This window comes from Hyperolius riggenbachi, chromosome 3 (genome assembly GCF_040937935.1).
Source record: "Hyperolius riggenbachi isolate aHypRig1 chromosome 3, aHypRig1.pri, whole genome shotgun sequence".
Lineage (NCBI taxonomy): Eukaryota > Metazoa > Chordata > Amphibia > Anura > Hyperoliidae > Hyperolius > Hyperolius riggenbachi.
In genome coordinates, this window is record NC_090648.1 from 87,882,613 (window position 1) to 87,898,754 (window position 16,142).

The window sequence follows — 16,142 nt, forward strand, 5'->3', positions numbered from 1 at the left end:
AAGCCAATTAACTTATCTGTATGTTTTTGGAATGTGGGAGGAAGCTGGAGTACCCGGAGGAAACCCACACAGACATGGGGAGATGCTGACCTTACTAGGATTCGAACTTGGACCCAGTGATGCAAGGCGAGAATGCCACTGTGCTGCAACATGCAGTAAGATGCATCTAGCAAAAAACGAGCCTTAACAAAAAGACTGATACTAACCAGTACTGACCCTATACTTCCTTGGCCTTCCCTACCCAAGTAAATAATTTGGGCTCCAGAGGCACCACAGTACAATGGGTGCTGCCATAGGCTCCTATGTTAGCAGCCGCAATTAGCATCCACTCTTTAGAGCCACAGTCTGCATAGGGGGCTGCTCCGGTACCCAAATTACCATTTATAGACATTAGTTTAGGAGTCTATGGCGATGCCTCTGTTACCTAATATTTGTAATAGTTAGGCATTGCTTCGGGGGAATCAGTTAGGGTTAGGCATATGTTGGGGATGTCAGTTAGTGTTCGGTATAGGTTGGGGGGACTGTTAGGGTTAGGCATAGGATGAGGGGGGTCAATTAGGGGTAGGCATAAATTGGGGGGTTCATTAGTGTTAGGCAATAGTTTGGGGAGTTACTTATACACATAAGATATTGCTTGTATCTTCTGGAAATCTGTGAGTGCGATTCTTGATTTTAATGTTTTAAATAAACAAGACTTCACTATATATACTCTCTTTGAGTCCTAGTACATGACTGATTGGTGATCTTGGTGGATTACATCTACCCATCTGCTGAGGACTGCATACTGGAAGACCTATACTGCCGTGGAATATACCCCCCAAAGCGATACGTACAGTATACCTCTTGTACTAGAGGACCCCGGGGTGAGTGCTAAGTGGGGGGTGCCTGTCACTCACATGGTGTTATCATGGTCTGTGGGAGAAATATCCACAGGTGGATGTGGTGAAGGGAATATTGAATCTAACAGTACTACCCTATGAATTTTTATATATTTTTCTCTGAGACGTTTGCTCCTGGTGCCCTTGGACTGAACGTATTGGTCTCAACGTTTGAGCCTTGCTGCATCCAATCTGGGACCTTGAGCTTGTAGCGCGATATCTTAGGTGTATGAGTATCTTCCAAAAGTGACTTTTTCTTTATCGCGCTCCACTATTTAAAGATAAATTATCGCTTATTGTTTTTTATCCTTCCTCAACGCGGTATCCCTTCGTTTTGAATAGTTTGGGGAGTTAGTTAGTGCTATGCATCCGTTGGAGGGATTTGTTAGGGTTAGGCTTGGGTTGGGGGTTCGGTTTGAGTTAGGCATCGCTAGAGAAAAAGTTCAAGTGAGAATGGGGTCAGGTTAGGCAATAGTAAAGCATCTGTAAAAATTACCAATATTATACTATCGTAATTACATAGTGTGAGGAAACGCGGAAAAGCCGCCCGCTAGTACTTAAAGTAAGGCGGCTGATTCCGCGTTCAACATGGCAGCTAGCGCGCAGTCGAGGCGCGGAAAAACCGCCGCATGCCCAGAGAACAGGGCGGTGGATTCCGTGTCCGACGTGGCAGGTAGCACGCATAGGCCTACTCTTGTCAGTAATGCGGAATGCGGAGAAAACGCCGCACGCGCTGACAGCGGCGCGGCGGATTCCGCATTCAACACAGCAGGAACATTACAACACATGTCTGGTGTAGCTGGGACTGATAGTCCACACTGGCTCAGGAGGACGCGCGCGCGCGCAGAGAGGAAGGGCCTTTATGACAGTCAGAGGGGAGTCAGCTGACCAAGCCGTCAGCTGACAATTTCAGCAAATTCCATTGGTCCAGCACTTAGGGGAGGCGTTGGAGAGCGCTGGGGTATATATACTGGGTGCTGGCCATTTCTCTGGTGTCTGGCGTTGCGATCACTACGTGGTAGCACTCAGACCTTGTCAGTATCTGTGTTTATTAGACAGTTTCGTAGGTGTTGATGATCACGGAGCTCACACCTTAGCCTAGGAATTGTATTATTATCTGTGTTATTATCTAGACCAGTTTCCAAGGTGTTGATGGCCAAGGAACTCACACCTTAATCTAGGAATGTTGTACTATCTGTTTCACTATTATTATCTAGTCTAGTTCCAGGAGTGTTGAGAATCTAGGAGCTCACACTCAAGCCTAGGCATTGTTGATTATCTGTTATAACCTTCTGCTTTCCTGACAATTCTTCTGATCTCTGATTCTGTACCTTTGTCATTCTGATACTCTGTTGCCAAACTCTGCTGATCTTAGGATTCTGCCCCTGTGTACTGTCTCTGTACTTTATCTGTCCGTGTGTTAACGACCTGGCCTGCCCGACCTCGAGAACTATCTCTCCTGTTGAGAGATAGTTCACAGATCTGTCAGTGACACTCCTCCATTGGTGTCACTCACGTTCTGTCCTTCCCACTCTTGGCCTGACTCCTCCCTGTGGAGAGTTCAGACCAACGGAAGGAACTTGCTGCAGAGCAATACTCCTTATTGCTCTAGCACCTGATATTCAGGTGCGGTCCTCAAAGTATTACTGTTGCATTCTGTTGATTCAAAGTATTACTGTTGATTCTTAGACCTGGGCGTACAGTCTGCCTGACGGAGACTAACCCTAACCTCGGTAGAGGAATTTTTTAAAGCCATGTCTATAATTTACGATGATCCAGACATTGCCTCGACTTCTGAGTGGAAGCTCAAACAGTTACGTCAAGGCAAAAGTCCGGTGGAAGATTATGCTGCTGAATTTAGGAAGTGGTCAGTATCAGCCAGGTGGGAGACCTTTGCCCTTTTAGATTGCTTCTTATCAGGGTTGTCAGATGAGGTTTCCGATCTTATGTTGAGTCAGCCTGAACCTAAGTCCATCGATGAGGCCATTTCATCGGCCATCAGGATAGATCGCCGGCTGCACTATCAGAGGCAGACCCGGGGTAGTAGCCATATGAGAATGGTATCCCACGCTGCGTCTCCTGTGACTCCACCTCCTCCCGTCTCGCCTCCCCCTGAGCCAATGCAGATTGGGGGTAGTACCCTGGGCGTGCAATTTTTACCCCTAGAGGATAAGCGGTTACTTCTTCCTTGTATGATTACCTGGGATGATAAATCTGAAGTCTCTGAGGCCTTCATTGATTCAGGCTCAGCGGCTAATTTTATGGATTACGAATTTGCAAAGAGATTGGGTATTCCGCTCACCCCGGTAAAACCACCCCTTCAGGTTATGGCAGTGGATGATTCACCCCTGCAGCGTAACCATCCTCTGTCCCAGACACCAGAGGTGGAAGTCACTATAGGGGTGCTGCATAGAGAGAAATTGCAGTTTTTTGTGTTGCGCATGACAACCTCCACAGTCATCCTTGGCATGCCGTGGTTACACCTTCACTCCCCTCAGATAAATTGGGCTACCGGTCAGCTAACGAGTTGGTCAGCCCACTGTTTTCGTCATTGCTTAGTGAAGGTGACCTTAGGCCAGACCAAGATTCATGTGGAGGGTGTCCCGAAACAATATGTTGAGTTTTCGGACGTATTTTGTCCCAAGGCTGCCGATAAACTGCCTCCACATCGCCCTTTCGATTGCCCGATTGATCTCCGATCAGGTTGTATGCCCCCTAGAGGCCATCTCTACAATTTGTCTGGGCCAGAAAAGGTGGCCATGCAAGAGTACATCCGTGAGAACTTGGCTAAGGGATTTATTCGTCCGTCCCGGTCACCTGCCGGAGCAGGTTTCTTTTTTGTAAAAAAAAAAGATGGAGGCCTTCGGCCATGCATTGATTACCGGGGACTGAATAAAATCACAGTGAAAAATCGCTATCCATTACCGTTGATAGACGATTTATTCACTCAGGTCACCAATGCCAAGATTTTTTCGAAATTGGATTTGCAGGGTGCATACAATCTGGTGCGAATCAGAGAGGGCGATGAATGGAAGACGGCCTTTAACACACCCGACGGGCATTACGAGTACCTGGTGATGCCCTTCGGGTTGTGTAACGCCCTGGCCAGCTTCCAGGAACTCATTAATTAAGTTTTCAGAGAGGTGTTGGGTAAATTTGTCCTAATATACCTGGACGATATACTGATCTTCTCAGACAACCTCTCTGAGCACAGGGCTCATGTCAAATTCGTGCTGCACAAGCTTAGACAAAACAGGCTTTATGCTAAATTGGAGAAATGCATTTTTGAGGTGACATCTGTCGCTTTTCTGGGATACATAATTTCCACCTCGGGCCTTTCTATGGATCCCGCCAAAGTCTCTGCTGTCCTGGAATGGCCCCAACCAGTAGGACTCAAATGTCTTCAGAGATTTTTAGGGTTTGCAAATTACTATAGAAGGTTCATAAAGGGGTACTCCACAGTCATAGCACCCCTCACCAGTCTCACAAAGAAAGGGGCAGATACCAACCACTGGTCCTCTGAAGCTCTGGACGCTTTCTCCACTTTGAAATAATTGTTTTGCTCTGCACCCATATTGAGACACGTAGACACCTTTTATCCATTCATTGTAGAGGTTGACACCTCAGAAGTTGGGGTAGGGGCTGTGCTGTCTCAATGCTCTGGGCTGCAGGGAAGATTACACCCGTGTGCCTATTTCTCTCGGAGGTTTTCACCAGCAGAGAAAAACTACGATATAGGTAACAGGGAGCTTCTAGCCATTAAGTTGGCCTTTGAAGAATGGCGTCATTGGCTAGAAGGAGCAGAACATACTATTACAGTTTACACTGATCACAAAAATTTGGAATACATTGAGGAGGCTAAGAGATTGAGTCCCCGTCAGGCTCGGTGGTCACTGTTTTTCTCGAGCTTTAGATTTGTAATTACGTACACTCCGGGTAGTAAAAACATTAAGGCGGATGCTTTGTCCAGATGTTTTGAGCCGGAGACAGCACAGCCCTCAGAACCAGAAACCATTGTTCCACAGAAAGTAGTGCTGGGAGCCACAGAGACTTGGAAAAACTGGACGGAGACTTTAGGTCCCTTTCAGCAGGACATCCCTGAGGGAAAGCCTGAAGGGGTTATGTTTGTGCCACTACCATTTCGTCTCCAGATTTTGCAGATGTTCCACTCGCACAAAAATGCCGGGCACCCAGGGGCCTCCAGAACGCAAGACTTGGTTGCTAGATGCGCTTGGTGGCCTTCTCTGGCAACGGACTGCAAGGAGTATGTCAGAGAGTGTGCAGTGTGTGCAAAAAGCAAGCCCTCCCGTCTGGCACCTGTGGGAACGTTGCAGCCTTTGCCCACCCCGAGTGAACCATGGACCCATTTGTCCATGGATTTTGTAGGCGAGCTTCCTAGGTCTGAAGGCATGTCGGTCATTTGGGTGGTAGTCGACCGTTTCAGTAAAATGGCCCATTTTGTGCCCTTGAAAGGACTCCCCTCGGCCCAGGAGTTGGCCGATCTTTTCATCATCCACGTTTTCCGACTTCATGGCATTCCGGAAAACATAGTGTCAGATCGGGGAGTCCAATTTGTTTCTAGATTTTGGAGGGCATTTTGCCATCAAATGGGCATGGAACTGTCATTTTCATCGGGCTACCACCCACAGACCAATGGTCAGACGGAAAGGGTTAATCAATCATTGGAACAGTTCTTGAGGTGTTATGTTGCAGAAGCACAAAGTGATTGGGTCAAGTTCTTGCCATATGCAGAATTTGCACACAATAATTTGAAGAGCTCTTCCTCTGGGTTCTCTCCGTTTCAGGTGGTAACTGGAAAGTTGCCCAAGTTTTCCCCATTGCCAGTAGCCTCCACTCCGTTTCCAGCTCTGGAGGCTTGGCAAAAGTCGTTCAAAGCCATTTGGGGAATCGTGAAAAGGAATTTGGAAAAGGCCTTTCAAAGTCAGAAAGGTCAAGCTGACAAGAAACGATCCTTAGAGTGGAAGTTCCAACCAGGAAACCTGGTCTGGGTGTCCACACGTCATTTAAACCTGAAACAACCCTCGCCCAAGCTAGGTCCCAGGTTTGTGGGCCCTTTTTCTGTGACCAGGAAGATCAACAATGTTACTTATGCCATTGATCTTCCTGCCAACATGCATGGTGTAAGATCTTTTCATGTGTCCCTGCTTAAGCCAGCAGTCCATGTGGGCAGTGTTGCCAACCTTTCACGTTATTTTTTACTGACAAATACCTAAAAACGTACTGACAAAAGATTTTTTTTACTGACAAAACACCGCGCTGAAAAATGGGCGTGGCCACGCAACAGAATGTGGGTGTGGTCATGGGTGGGGCCAAATATACATGATTTTAATATTGCTGTGAAAGGTCTGCCAGGGAAGTTTGAGCTCTGCCATAGTGTTTCCCCCCCTTCCCCCAAAATACATGTAATCTTACAGCATTTCACCAAAAACCCACGTAATCTGGCAGAGGTTCTTCCAAAATACAGATAATATGGCAGTGGTTCCCAAAAAATAGATGTAATCTGGCAGCAGCGATTCCCCCAACATACACATAATCTGGCAGCAGTTCCCCAAAATACATTTAATCTGACAGCAGTAGTTCCCCAAAAATAGGTAGCCCCAGGTCTATAGGTGTCCCCAGAATAGGTGGCCAGGGGTATAGATGTCCCCAGAACAGGTAGCCAGGGGGAGAGATGTCCCCAGAACAGGTAGCCAGGGGTATATGTGCCCAGTATATGTAGGCAGGGGTACAGGGCCGGTTCTAGACTGGCACATATGAGGGGGCAGTCAAATAGGTAGGGGGCAACATGTTCGAGGAAATTTGCGGCGACTAAAGTGGGCATAGCAAGTAAATGCACATAATGAGAGACAGCGTTTCACCAGTAAATGCACATAAGAGACAGCCTTTCACCAGTAGATGCACGTAATGACAGACCGCTTTTCACCAGTAAATGCACATAAGAGACCGCCTTTCACCAGTAAATGCACGTAATGACAGACAGCTTTTCACCAGTGAATGCACGTAATGAGAGACAGCTTTTCACCAGTAAATGCACGTAATGAGAGACAGCTTTTCACCAGTAAATGCACGTAATGAGAGACAGCTTTTCACCAGTAAATGAACATAAGAGACATCTTTTCACCAGTAAATGCACATAAGAGACAGCTTTTCACCAGTAAATGCACATAATAAGAGACAGCTTTGCACCAGTAAATGCACATAATAAGAGACAGCATTTCACCAGTAAATGCACATAATAAGAGACAGCTTTTCACCAGTAAATGCACATAAGAGACAGCTTTTCACCAGTAAATGCACATAAGAGACAGCTTTTCACCAGTAAATGCATATAATGGCAAACAGCCAGTGTCCTCAGTATATGTAGCCAGCAGATATATGTGCCCAGTATATGTAGCCAGAGGTATATGTCCCCAGTATATGTAGGCAGGGTTATATGTGCCCAGTAGATGTAGCCAGAGGTATATATGCCCAGTAGATGTAGCCAGGGTTATATGTGCCCAGTAGATGTAGCCAGGGTTATATGTGCCCAGTAGATGTAGCCAGGGTTATATGTGCCCAGTAGATGTAGCCAGGGTTATATGTGCCCAGTAGATGTAGCCAGGGTTATATGTGCCCAGTAGATGTAGCCAGAGGTATATGTGCCCAGTAGATGTAGCCAGGGTTATATGTGCCTAGTAGATGTAGCCAGAAGTATATGTGCCCAGTAGATGTAGCCAGGGGATATATGTGCCCAGTAGATGTAGCCAGGGGGTATATGTGCCCAGTAGATGTAGCCAGGGGTTATATGTGCCCAGTAAATGTAGACAGGGTTATATGTGCCCAGTAGATGTAGCCAGGGTTATATGTGCCCAGTAGATGTAGCCAGAGGTATATGTGCCCAGTAGATGTAGCCAGGGGGTATATGTGCCCAGTAGATGTAGCCAGGGGGTATATGTGCCCAGTAGATGTAGCCAGGGGGTATATGTGCCCAGTAGATGTATCGAGGGTTATATGTGCCCAGTAGATGTAGCCAGGGTTATATGTGCCCAGTAGATGTAGCCAAAGGTATATGTGCCCAGTAGATGTAGCCAGGGGGTATATGTGCCCAGTAGATGTAGCCAGGGGTATATGTGCCCAGTAGATATAGCCAGGGGTATATGTGCCCAGTAGATGTAGCCAGAGGTATATATGTGCCCAGTAGATGTAGCCAGGGGTAATATGTGCCCAGTAGATGTAGCCAGGGTTATATGTGCCCAGTAGATGTAGCCAGGGTTATATGTGCCCAGTAGATGTAGCCAGGGTTATATGTGCCCAGTAGATGTAGCCAGGGTTATATGTGCCCAGTAGATGTAGCCAGAGGTATATGTGCCCAGTAGATGTAGCCAGGGGGTATATGTGCCCAGTAGATGTAGCCAGGGGGTATATGTGCCCAGTAGATGTAGCCAGGGGGTATATGTGCCCAGTAGATGTATCGAGGGTTATATGTGCCCAGTAGATGTAGCCAGGGTTATATGTGCCCAGTAGATGTAGCCAAAGGTATATGTGCCCAGTAGATGTAGCCAGGGGGTATATGTGCCCAGTAGATGTAGCCAGGGGTATATGTGCCCAGTAGATATAGCCAGGGGTATATGTGCCCAGTAGATGTAGCCAGAGGTATATATGTGCCCAGTAGATGTAGCCAGGGGTAATATGTGCCCAGTAGATGTAGCCAGGGTTATATGTGCCCAGTAGATGTAGCCAGGGTTATATGTGCCCAGTAGATGTAGCCAGGGTTATATGTGCCCAGTAGATGTAGCCAGGGTTATATGTGCCCAGTAGATGTAGCCAGAGGTATATGTGCCCAGTAGATGTAGCCAGGGGGTATATGTGCCCAGTAGATGTAGCCAGGGGGTATATGTGCCTAGTAGATGTAGCCAGGGTTATATGTGCCCAGTAGATGTAGCCAGAGGTATATATGCCCAGTAGATGTAGCCAGGGGGTATATGTGCCTAGTAGATGTAGCCAGGGGGTATATGTGCCCAGTAGATGTAGCCAGGGGGTATATGTGCCCAGTAGATGTATCCAGGGTTATATGTGCCCAGTAGATGTAGCCAGGGTTATATGTGCCCAGTAGATGTAGCCAGAGGTATATGTGCCCAGTAGATGTAGCCAGGGGTTATATGTGCCCAGTAGATGTAGCCAGGGTTATATGTGCCCAGTAGATGTAGCCAGGGTTATATGTGCCCAGTAGATGTAGCCAGATGTATATGTGCCCAGTAGATGTAGCCAGGGAGTATATGTGCCCAGTAGATGTAGCCAGGGGTATATGTGCCCAGTAGATGTAGCCAGGGGTATATGTGCCCAGTAGATGTAGCCAGAGGTATATATGTGCCCAGTAGATGTAGCCAGAGGTATATGTGCCCAGTAGATGTAGCCAGGGTTATATGTGCCCAGTAGATGTAGCCAGATGTATATATGCCCAGTAGATGTAGCCAGATGTATATGTGCCCAGTAGATGTAGCCAGATGTATATGTTACATAGTTACATAGTTACATAGTTATTTTGGTTGAAAAAAGACATACGTCCATCGAGTTCAACCAGTACAAAGTACAACTCCAGCCCGTCCCCCACATACCCCTGTTGATCCAGAGGAAGGCGAAAAAAAACCCACAAGGCATGGTCCAATTAGCCCCAAAAGGGAAAAATTCCTTCCTGACTCCACATGGCAATCAGATAAAATCCCTGGATCAACATCATTAGGCATAACCTAGTAATTGTAGCCATGGATGTCTTTCAACGCAAGGAAAGCATCTAAGCCCCCTTTAAATGCAGGTATAGAGTTTGCCATAACGACTTCCTGTGGCAATGCATTCCACATCTTTATCACTCTTACTGTAAAGAACCCTTTCCTAAATAAATGGCTTAAACGTTTTTCCTCCATGCGCAGATCATGTCCTCTAGTCCTTTGAGAAGGCCTAGGGACAAAAAGCTCATCCGCCAAGCTATTATATTGCCCTCTGATGTATTTATACATGTTAATTTGATCTCCTCTAAGGCGTCTTTTCTCTAGACTAAATAAACCCAGTTTATCTAACCTTTCTTGGTAAGCGAGACCTTCCATCCCACGTATCAATTTTGTAGCTCGTCTCTGCACCTGCTCTAAAACTGCAATATCTTTTTTGTAATGTGGTGCCCAGAACTGAATTCCATATTCCAGATGTGGCCTTACTAGAGAGTTAAACAGGGGCAATATTATGCTAGCATCTCGAGTTTTTATTTCCCTTTTAATGCATCCCAAAATTTTGTTCGCTTTAGCTGCAGCGGCTTGGCATTGAGTACGATTATTTAACTTGTTGTCGATGAGTACTCCTAAGTCCTTCTCCAAGTTTGATGTCCCCAACTGTATCCCATTTATTTTGTATGGTGCTAGACCATTGGTACGACCAAAATGCATGACTTTACATTTGTCAACATTGAACTTCATCTGCCATGTATGTGCCCATATAGCCATCCTATCCAGATCCTGTTGCAAAATGACACTATCTTCCTGAGAGTTGATGATTCTGCACAATTTTTTTTATCATCTGCAAAAATAGCAACATTGCTCACTACTGCATCTACTAGGTAATTAATAAATAAATTGAAGAGCACTGGACCCAGTACAGACCCCTGTGGGACCCCACTGCTAACAGTCTCCCATTTTGAGTATGATCCATTGACCACAACTCTTTGTTTTCTGCCCATTAGCCAGTTCCCTATCCATGCACACAAACTCTTCCCCAGTCCTTGCATCCTCAACTTTTGCACCAGACTTCTGTGGGTAACAGTGTCGAAGGCCTTTGTAAAGTCCAAGTATATCACATCTACAGCATTCCCAATATCCATATTAGCATTCACTACCTCATAAAAGCTGAGCATGTTAGTCAAACAGGACCTGTCTTTAGTAAACCCATGTTGATGCTGAGAAATAAGATTATTTTCTACTATGAAGTCATGTATAGTATCTCTTAGTAACCCCTCAAATAGTTTGCATACAACTGATGTTAAGCTTACAGGTCTATAATTTCCTGGATCAGATTTTTTGCCCTTCTTAAATAATGGGAAAACGTGGGCTGTACGCCAATCCACTGGGACTCTGCCAGTTGCAAGAGAGTCACAAAAGATAAGATAAAGGGGTTTAGCTATAACTGAACTTAATTCCCTTAGGACCCGAGGATGCATGCCATCCGGGCCAGGTGCCTTGTCTATTTTTAATTTATTTAGTCTTGCCTTTACTTCTTCCTGCGTTAAGTATTTAATATTACAGTTAGAAGATTGAGACTCTTCTGCCTCTGTAATTTGCAACAGTGCTGTTTCCTTTGTGAAGACAGAAGCAAAGAAACCATTTAATAACTCTACCTTACCTTGGTCATCCACCATTGAGTTCCCACCCTCATCCTTTAGTAGTCCTATACAGTCAACCTTTCTTTTTTTAGAGTTGATGTACTTGTAAAACTTTTTTGGGTTAGATTTGATATCCCTAGCGATTTGACTTTCAGCTTCGATCTTTGCCAGCCTAATTTCTTTTTTACAATTTTTATTGCACTCCTTATAATTGCTTAGTGCAGCCTCGGTCCCTTCCTGCTTTAGGACCTTATAGGCATTCCTTTTCCTCTTCATTTTATCCCTAACCTTTCTATTCATCCATAGAGGCCTTTTTTATTCCTAGACATTTTGTTTCCATATGGGATATACATACTACAATATTGATTGAGAATAAGTTTAAAAGCTTGCCATTTCCCTTCAGTGTCCTCCCCTTGTAGTACATTATCCCAGTTCACCAAACTTAGTGCCTGCCTAATTTGATTGAACTTTGCTTTTCTAAAATTCATAGTTTTAGTGGTCCCGCTGCCCCGTGGCCTATCAGTCACCAGATCAAACGTTATCATGTTGTGATCACTATTTCCCAAATGTTCTTGAACCTGCACATTTGATACATTATCTGGTCTATTAGAAATGATCAGATCCAGTAACGCATTCCCCCTAGTTGGTTCCGTTACCATTTGAGTCAAGTAATTGTCCTGTAGTGCTGCCAGAAATCTGCTGCTTTTACCAGAATGGGTAGCCTCAATACCCCAGTCAATGTCTGGAAAGTTGAAGTCGCCCATAATTATGACCTCATTTTTACTTGCAGCTTTTTCAATCTGCTGTAGTAATCACAGTTCTGCAGCTTCATTAATAAGAGGTGGTCTGTAGCATACCCCAATAAGCAATTGGCAACTTTTATTTCCACCATGAATATTTACCCAAACGGACTCCATATCTTCGCAATCTTCCTCCATCTGATCGTTGAGGACAGCTATAAAAGAATTCTTAACAAAGAGACAAACCCCTGCACCTTTTTTCCCTGTTCTATCCCTCCTAAACACATTGTATCCTATTAAATTAGCTATCCAGTCATGGCATTCATCCATTTCGGTTATTCCCACAATGTCATAGCCTTTGTCATTCAGAATGAACTCTAGTTCGTCTATTTTATTTGCAAGGCTCCGAGCATTGGTTACCATGCACTTTATATTTTTACCACCACATTTACCAATTTTGTTTACACGAAATGGGCTACTTGAAGTTTTACCAACCTCCTTAATCTTTACACTGTCCCCACCCCCCTCGCCACCCCCCACACTGTCTTTTTACCTTATGTTGTCTACTTATTGAGACTTTATCCTCCCGCCTCCCCCCGGATCCTAGTTTAAAATCTCCTCCAACCGTTTAGCCATCTTCTCCCCCAATGCAGCTGCACCCTCCCCATTAAGGTGCAGCCCATCCCTGCTGTAGAACCTGTAGCCGACTGCAAAGTCTGCCCAGTTCTCCAGGAACCCAAACCCTTCCTTCCTACACCAATTTCTCAGCCACTTATTTAACTCCCTAAGCTCCCTCTGTCTCTCAGATGTAGCACGTGGCACTGGCAGTATTTCAGAGAACACCACCTTGGAGGTCCTTGCTTTAAGTTTATCTCCAAGTACCTGAAAATCATTTTTGAGGACCTTTCATCTCCCACTAACTTTGTCATTGGTGCCAATGTGTACCATGACAGCCGGGTCTTCCCCAGCCCCACCCAATAATCTGTCAATTCTTTCAGCTACATGCCGAACCCGAGCACCCGGGAAGCAACAGACTGTACGGCATTCACGGTTTCTTCGACAAATTACCCAGCATATATGTGCCCAGTAGATGTAGCCAGGGGGTATATGTGCCCAGTAGATGTAGCCAGAGGTTATATGTGCCCAGTAGATGTAGCCAGATGTATATCTGCCTAATGCCCATGGGTAGCCAGGTGACCCGGCCCCAAAGCAGGTGGGGAGCAGCTCGCTCTCCCCTCCTGAACTAAGTGACGAGTGGCAGGCGGCAGCGAGCGGAACTTACCTGCGTCTTCTCTCGTCACCGGCGCGGGATGATTTGCCGCTACTCTGGTCTGGTCCAGACCAGAGCAGCAGAACTTCCGGCGCAGGAGCGAGACGGAAGGTAAGTCCCGCCCGCTGCCAAGCGCCACTGCCAGTCACTTAGGAGGGGGACAGTCAGCGAGGGAGGGAGAGCACAAAGGTGAGAGAAGGGGGGGGGGGATCGCCCCCCTTCTCCACCGCTGTCCACAGCTCTTCCTCCACTGCGCTGCTGTCCTGCAACAGAGCGGGCGGCCGATCGGCCGCCCTTTTACGGACGCTGCTGAATTCCTTACGGAATTCACGGGCAGCTTAATTTGTATCTAAAATTATGGGCTGCCTGTAAATTTACGGGCGGCTGGCAACACTGCATGTGGGTGCCACTCCTCCTCCTCCTGTGATGGTAGACGACCAACCTGAGTATGAAGTAGAAAAGATTTTAGACTCACGGGTAGTGCAGAACTCTCTACAGTATCTAGTGCACTGGAAGGGGTATGGTTTGGAGGAGAGAACATGGGTACCTGAGTGTCGAATGCATGCGGACAAATTAAGAAGGGAATTTCACACTCGATATCCTGAGAAACCGGGTAGGAGTTGTCCGGAGTCCACTCCTCGGGGGGGGGGGTACTGTGAGGAAACGCGGAAAAGCTGCTGCTAGTACTCAAAATAAGGCGGCTGATTCCGCGTTCAACATGGCAGCTAGCGCGAAGTCGGAGCGTGGAGAAACCGCCGCATGCCCAGACAACAGGGCGGCGGATTCCGCGTCCGACGTGGCAGGTAGCACGCATAGGCCTACTCTTGTCAGTTAAGCGGAATGCGGAGAAAACGCCGCACGCACTGACAGCGGTGCGGCGGATTCCGCATTCAACACAGCAGGAACATTACAACACATGTCTGGTGTGGCTGGGACTGATAGTCCACACTGGCTCAGGAGGACGCGCGCGCGCGCAGAGAGGCAGGGCCTTTATGACAGTCAGAGGGGAGTCAGCTGACCAAGCCGTCAGCTGACAATTTCAGCAAATTCCATTGGTCCAGCACTTAGGGGAGGCGCTGGAGAGCGCTGGGGTATATATACTGGGTGCTGGTCATTTCTCTGGTGTCTGACGTTGCGATCACTACGTGGTAGCACTCAGACCTTGTCAGTATTTGTGTTTATTAGACAGTTTCGTAGGTGTTGATGATCACGGAGCTCACACCTTATCCTAGGAATTGTATTATTATCTGTGTTATTATCCAGACCAGTTTCCAAGGTGTTGATGGCCAAGGAACTCACACCTTAATCTAGGAATTCTGTACCATCTGTATCACTATTATTATCTAGTCTAGTTCCAGGAGTGTTGAGAATCTAGGAGCTCACACTCAAGCCTAGGCATTGTTGATTATCTGTTATGACCTTCTGCTTTCCTGACCATTCTTCTGATCTCTGATTCTGTACCTTTGTCATTCTGATACTCTGTTGCCAAACTCTGCTGATCTTAGGATTCTGCCCCTGTATACTGTCTCTGTACTTTATCTGTCCGTGTGTTAACGACTGGCCTGCCCGACCTCGAGAACTATCTCTCCTGTTGAGAGATAGTTCACAGATCTGTCAGTGACACTCCTCCATTGGTGTCACTAACGTTCTGTCCTTCCCACTCTTGGCCTGACTCCTCCCTGTGGAGAGTTCAGACCAACGGAAGGAACTTGCTGCAGAGAAATACTCCTTTTTGCTCTAGCACCTGATATTCAGGTGCGGTCCTCAAAGTATTACTGTTGCACCAAAACACTCTCATCACTCAGGTGTCCAGAGCTTAGAGATATATCTGATTATCTGTGATACTGCAGATCATCAATAATCGGGTATATATCTGCATTCTCGGTGATACTGCAGATCACCGGTAATCAGATCCTCTCTGTGTTACACCGATCGTTACACATAGTAGTAATTTTACCGATATTCTACTAGCGGCTAATTCAAGTGCCAAAATTACCCTGGCGCCCTTTTCATGTGTATGCTTCCCAACCCTCCACTACTATTGATACCTACTTTTCTGGGTAGGGAGACCGAATAATAAGCTCCACCCATCTTTGGAAAGTGACACTTTATCCATCGTGGAATGAGGACTTTCAGGGGGAGGACTAATAAAGTTAACAGAAATAATTACACACATGATCCGGTCCTACCTGAGTCTACAGCCCCTTTGTTTTATTCTGATTTGGACCTCTCTTTGAAGATGGATTGTTGGGTTACGCGTTTTGTTTAGCATGGATATTAGGTTTCCACCGGTTTTATGAAACTTTTGTTTCTCCCCATCGTGCTGCGTTGCCTCTATATCACTATCGACATGTCGATGTAGCTGGCAGCAGGTTTGATGCATTCCTATGTGACTGCCTCTTCTGATCAATCTTTCTTTCTTGCTTTTCTCCTGTCGGCTCAGAATTTTTCAACCAAGAAGTGAGTGGGCCTGTTTCCTCCTGAAGGCACAATGTCAGATGCCGCTGCCCCCACACCATCAGGGAACGCATCATTGTCCTGCTGCAGGGGTAATATGGGATCACAATGTGTCAAGACCCATCAGAATACAGTCAGGAGTCTTTTCTTCTTTCTCGCAAAATCAATATTACAGGCTTCAGTCCATTTCTATGGCAGATATCACATAAATGCTTTCAAATAGCTGCAAACGGGAGAGTCAATCTTCCACAGCTGTAAGTTGGTTTTTGATGGGCTCTGATCCCTGTAAACGGAGAGTTTAACATATTGACTGACTCATTCTATTTCCAAACTTTGATGTAAGTTAGATGACTGACTGGAAAGTCTGATAGGCTGAATGATTCCAGGATTATTTCAGAGGTGATAGCAAAGCAGGGATTCTGTTATAAGTTGTG

The 16,142-nt window shown here is 46.2% G+C and overlaps 1 long non-coding RNA gene across 2 annotated transcripts in view; it reads right to left on the reverse strand.

The window, feature by feature from the left end:
* The window catches only part of LOC137561034 (uncharacterized), a 34,815-nt gene extending 18,915 nt beyond the window's left edge, over positions 1-15,900 (reverse strand). For both annotated transcript variants that reach the window (XR_011029857.1, XR_011029856.1), the window contains exon 1: positions 15,441-15,900. This is a non-coding gene — a long non-coding RNA (uncharacterized lncRNA). The remainder of the gene's footprint in view (positions 1-15,440) is intronic.
* Positions 15,901-16,142: the final 242 nt, after the last annotated feature.